This window comes from Bison bison, unplaced genomic scaffold (genome assembly GCF_000754665.1).
Source record: "Bison bison bison isolate TAMUID 2011002044 unplaced genomic scaffold, Bison_UMD1.0 scf7180017864105, whole genome shotgun sequence".
In the NCBI taxonomy this organism is placed as follows: Eukaryota; Metazoa; Chordata; class Mammalia; order Artiodactyla; family Bovidae; genus Bison; species Bison bison.
Window position 1 is genome coordinate 7,415,818 of NW_011494677.1, and position 6,128 is coordinate 7,421,945.

The 6,128-nt window shown below is 38.4% G+C and overlaps 1 protein-coding gene across 1 annotated transcript in view; it reads left to right on the plus strand.

The window, feature by feature from the left end:
* The window catches only part of TEX15 (testis expressed 15), a 79,703-nt gene that overhangs the window by 9,485 nt on the left and 64,090 nt on the right, over nt 1-6,128 (plus strand). The window contains exon 2 of the mRNA XM_010838807.1: nt 771-828. The gene's annotated coding sequence lies outside the window, so the exon portion shown is untranslated. The remainder of the gene's footprint in view (nt 1-770; nt 829-6,128) is intronic.

Here is a 6,128-nt window from a genome sequence, read left to right on the forward strand (position 1 = left end):
GAGTCTTCTCCAACACCACAGTTCAAAAGCATCAATTCTTCAGCACTCAGCTTTCTTTATGGTCCAACTCTCACATCCATACATGACTACTGGAAAAACCATAGCCTTGACTAGACGGACCTTTTTTGGCAGAGTAATGTCTCTGCTTTTCAATATGCTATCTAATCAGTAGTAGTATCCTGAAATCCAAGCATAAGTTGGTATTTCATAGTAAGGGCATAAATAGTATTATCTTGAAATTAGGATTTAAATGCCTCTAGAAAGAAACTTAAGAACTGGTTGAGATAATGTAGTAGTTTAGAATGCAGACATCAAGCCTGGACTTGAAAACCAACTTCACAGTTGGGTAACCTTAGGCAAGTATTTTAACTTTCCGAGTGTCTGTTTTCTCAGCAGGAAAATGGGAATAATACTACAACCAGTGGAAATTGCATGAGATACTGTATCTAAAATACCTACACAGAGCACAGCGTGTATAACAACTGTTCACAGTGACTGTTAACTACAGTTGTGACATAAAACTATCTATGTTATTTAGTGTTTTGTGCTGTTTGTGAAAATCCAAGGGCCAGCTCATCTGTTGTCGCAGTGTCATTTTCCCTACTAGGTGGCTGGTGGTGAGATGATTCTGAAAAGCAGGTGAGAATGTACTGAAGGGCAGAGAGAGACTTAGTGGGGAAAGACGAACGAGGGAGGAGAAGAGGCTGCAAGGATCTCAGAGAGAAGACACTGAGACATGTAGAACATCAACCCCTCTTCTCCCCAAACAGGAGTGAAAGGCAGGCAGAAACCAGAAGGAAAAAAGTGAATGAAGAGGACAATGAAGAGGTGAGTCTGGAAGGAGTTTATGACTGTAGTTCTCTACATATTTCTGCCTTTTTTTTTTTTTGTAGATACCCCTTTGTCATTTTTCATGTATGAACTGAGTCTCAATCATAACCATATGATGGTAAATTCCATTGAAGAGTGATAAGTGTTTCAAATAACGGCTTCATTACTGCTATTACTTTTAATACTGTGTCTACTTTTTTGAACCCACTTGGGTAATTGGCAATAAAAAAAGATACCTGAAGTTGGAATATGTTAAAGTTTATACGCATTTATCTTTTGCAGTAAATTTTTATTGGGTACTTATTTTGTAAGGAACTATGGTTGGTGCTAGAGATAGAAAAATGGGTAAATTATAGTCCAGTGGAGAAGACTGGCCCGTACAAAATGACTTTAATTAGCAAAGATATACATTTTTTAATAAGTTGGAAAGTCAGGTCAGTATGCAAATGTCACTTGGAAGATTTGTGGTATTCAGGGTTTGGAACTGTCTTTTGAATCAGAACATAAGCAGAATAAGAAATTTAGTTCTTTTGCATCCAGGTTTTTTCTATTTTTACATATTTTTAATCAAAAATGGTATTGCCACATTTCATCACCCACATATTAATCAGATGGGGTTTAAGTGATATTTAGTTGATTCTAAAAACAAAACATCTCAGATGATGGAAATTGAACCAACTGTTCACATTTAAAAACTAAAAAAGTGCCACAGTCATAGACGGAAGTACTCGAGGCAAATAAATTTTCTAAGTCACTTGAAAGTTAGAGGAGGGCTCAGGGATGTTTAACTTACAAAGCTATCAAACTTTTATGGCTTTGGCTTGCATACAGTGTACAATTTCTTGCATATATATGGAACTACAGGGAAGATGAAATTAAGTGGTAGAAAGGCACAGTTTATAATACAGCCTTAACCCTTCCTGAAGCACAGAGGAGAACAGTAAAGCTTAGGAACAGATATGTAGTGAGTCGCAGGATTGGGACAAGAAATCCTTGTCTGCTGATCTCTTGTTTCATGCTCAGTTGCTCAGCTGTGTCTGACTCTTTGCTCCCCATGAACTGTAGCCCTCCAGGCTCCTCTGTCCATGGGATTTTCCAGGCAGGAATACTGGACTGGTTAGCCATTCCCTTCTCCAGGGGATCTTCCCAACCCAGGGATCAAACCCGCGTCTCCTGCATTTCCTGCATTGGCAGGCGAATTGTTTACCACTGAGCCATCGGGGAAGCCCTCAGTCTCTTGTGTATTATATCATAAATACTGATGAAAAAAAATTATTTTTCAAATCAGTTTCATAAGATGTAGAAGGAAAGTGAACAGTTGGATTAAATCACGAGAATATAAGCTGTCTAGCCAGGTTACCCTCAGCTTTCTGTAACTGGGGCTGGCAATTTAGATTTTTTCCTCATATTTTAATTGGTCAGTGATTAGTTCTGGACTTTTTTTGCGTTGGGAAAAAATTACTTTTTCAATCCTGGTAAAGTCTTCAAAACAAATCTGAGAGCTTCTCTCAGATTTTTACCTGTTAACATTCTATGTTTATTAAGGTCACTCCAAAGTAATAAGATTTTATTCTCTAAATAGTTCAAGATAGTAATGTTTTACTGTACATTTCTAGAAGTTTAAAGATATAGTGTGTTCTAATGTCTGATACTTTATTTTGATAACAGCGTGCTTCCTGGGGGAAGTGGCTGATACAGGCACTGATTTCAGAAGTACACAATTCTGTTTGTCTAAATCTTTTAAACCTAGTAAAACAAGTGTCAGACAAGCAGAGCTGGGTCAAACAAGCAGAGCTATTCTCTTGGGAGTTTTTGGCTTTTTTTTTTTAAATCATCCTTGTTATTTTCTCCAGTGAGTACAGGTAGCTACTGGAATTACTGTGTAGTTGTTTTAAGCTTGTCTAGCTTTAGAATAATGCCCTTTGGGGAAATAGGACTCAACAGATGGCCCCTGTTCTCCAAAAGGATTTGATGATCTCCACATGGTGCCCTTTCTGAAAGATTGAGATTTGGCAGTGACAAAGTAAATATGATGAGTGGAAAGAAATGAGAAGATGGTCCTAATGGCCATTTTTAAGAAAATTAAAAGCAAAATAAAACTATTCTTGAACTTCCTTTGCTATTTTATTTCCAATTTGGGGATAACTTTATATGAAGAGAATGGAGATGTTATAGAAAACATTTTTGACTCCATAACTTCCACCTTCCCAGGTGGTGCTAGTGGTATAGAACCTGCTTGTCAGTGCAGGAGAATTTAGAGACACAGGTTCAGTCCCTGGGTTGGAAAGATCCCCTGGAGGAGGGCACGGCAACCCACTCCAGTATTCTTCCCTGGGGAATCCCATGGACAGAGGAGCCTGGTGGGCTACAGTCCACAGGGTCACAAAGAGTTGGATATGACTGAGCGACTTAGCACACCTTCTGTGTACAAGACTGAGGGGCAGTTTAACAAAACACAACAACTTTATGATGAACATTCTGCATTTAGGCATTCCAGATGTCCTGCTCTCCTCCCAAGCTCTAAGTCACCCATTGCTAAACCTCTGGTTGAAGAAGAACTCAAGAGAGAATTAAAAATAGAACTTTCTAAGTTACTACAGTGAAATTGAGCTTTCTTGAAATACATGTGTTCACAAGGTGTTGACTTTAAACCTTTTTTTGGCCAGTATGCTTCCCTGGTGGCTCAGACGGTAAAGCGTCTGCCTGCAGTGCGGGAGACCCAGGTTCGATTCCTGGATCAGGAAGATCCCCTGGAGAAGGAAATGGCAATCCACTCCAGCACTCTTGCCTGGAAAATCCCATGGACGGAGGAGCCTGGTAGGCTACAGTCCATGGGGTTGCAAAGAGTCGGACATGACTGAGCAACTTCCCTTTCACTTTCATAGTTATTTTTAATATCCAGAGTTTATAATTCAAGGGCCAGAGCCCAGAGCTTTCTCTTAAACTCAAGCTATTCACCAAACCAATTATTCCTCTATCCTGACAGCCTAGAAATTAAAACATGCATTTGTAACTTAAGTCTGAAGTTAATCAGTATGTTTATCCTTCTATGTAATGTAAGACTAAAGAACATTCTTAACTCTGTCCCTCTGAACTTAATATGTTAGAAAATAAAATACAAAAGTAGACCATGGAAAGGAAATTTCCAGTAACTCAAGGTATAATTAGTGTTTAACTTTTGTTACATTATCTGCCAGTTTTTTTTTCCTTGCTGAATTTACATTGTGACCAATGGTATTTCCATCTAATAGAAACAAGCCAGTCCTGCTTAAAGTGTCCCAGATGGTCTCCTTATGCATTCTTTTTAATGAAGAATTGTGTGACAACCCAGACCTTGAGTTTAACACATTTACATTGAAAAGCTGTTACTGTTACTGTAGTTCTTATAGTGGGCAGGTTGGAATATGGCAAGAAGAGTTCCTTTCCAGGTAAATTGTAGTAAGAAAAGATTTTTTAAACTTTGTTCATGCTTCTTTGTCTAATCCCTGTTTCTTCAAGATTTTGTTACTTAAATAAATGCACTTAGCGGTGGACACTTTTCTTTCACGTCCTAGCTTATAGTTGCTATTCTTTTAGCCTTAATTTTCTTTCATATAAAAAATATTACTATTTTCTATTTAGCATTAAGTGAACTAGACAATTCCAAAAGACAAACATTGCTTATAAAGAATGTCAAGTGTATTCCAAAAACTAAATGATACATATAGCCAAATAGCAAAAGGACCTGGAACATTTATATAACAATAACAATCACCACCACAACAAAAACAAACTTTCCCCCATAATCTCAGGATGTTACCTGGATCTGTGATAACTCCTTGACATATATAAACCAAAATTCATGTTTTTTCATCAAAGTGAATACTCTTCTTCTTTCTGAAAGATGTTATACTGTTCTTCCTAGATACTCTGATTCTTATCAAAGTTGTCACCATATTTAATGGCATAACCTTATATCTTATTTTTTAATTGAAATATAATTGATTTATAGTATTGTGTACAGCAATAGTACATAGGTCTACAGCATAGTGATTGAGTGTTTTTGCAGGTTATATTCCATAATATGTTATTACAAGTTAATGGGTATAATTTCCTGTGCTATACATTTTATCCTTGTTGCTTATCTGTCTTTATATGTCAGTTCAGTTCAGTTGCTCAGTTGTGTTCAACTCTTTGCAACCCCATGGACTGCAGTGTGCCAGGCCTCCCTGTCCATCGCCAACTCCCAGAGTTTACACAAACTCATGTCCATTGAGTTTGTGATGCCATCCAACCATCTCATCCTCTGTCGTCCCTGTCTCTTGCCTTCAATCTTTCCCAGTGTCAGGGTCTTTTCAAATGGGTCAGTTCTTCGCATCAGGTGGCCAAAGGATTGGAGTTTCAGCTTCAGCATCAATCCTTCCAATAAATATTCAGGACTGCTTTCCTTTAGGATGGACTGGTTGGATCTCCTTTCAGTCCAAGAGACTGTCAAGAGTCTTCTCCAACACCACAGTTCAAAAGCATCAATTTTTCGGAGCTCAGCTTTCTTTATAGTCCAACTCTCACATCCATACATGACTACTGGAAAAAACATACCTTTGACTAGATGGGCCTTTGTCATTTAAGTAGTGTCTCTGCTTTTTAATATGCTATCTAGGTTAGTCATAGCTTTTCTTCCAAGGAACAAACGTCTTTAATTTTCAAGGCTGCAGTCACCATCTGCAGTGATTTTGGAGCCCAAGAAAATAGTCTGTCACTGTTTCCACTGTTTCCCCGTCTATTTGCCATGAAGTGATGGGACTGGATACCATGATCTTAGTTTTCTGAATGTTGAGCTTTAAGCCAACTTTTTCACTCTCCTCTTGCACTTTCATCAAGAGGCTCTTTAGTTCTTCTTCACTTTCTGCCATAAGAGTGATGTCACCTGCATATCTGAGGTTATTGATATTTCTCCTGGAAGTGTTGAGTCCAGCTTGTGCTTTGTCCAGCCCAGCGTTTCTCATGATGTACTCTGCATGTAAGTTAAATAAGCAGGGTGACAATATACAGCCTTGATGTACTCCTTTTCCTGCTTGGAACCAGTCTGTTCTTCCGTGTCCAGTTCTAACTGTTGCTTCCTGACCTGCATACAGATTTCTCAAGAGGCACGTCAGGTGGTCTGGTATGCCCATCTCTTTCAGAATTTTCCACAGTTTATTGTGATCCACACAGTCAAAGGCTTTGGCATAGTCACTAAAGCAGAAGTAGATATTTTTCCTGGAACTCATTTGCTTTTTCGATGATCCAGCAGATGTTGGCAATTTGATCTCTGGTTC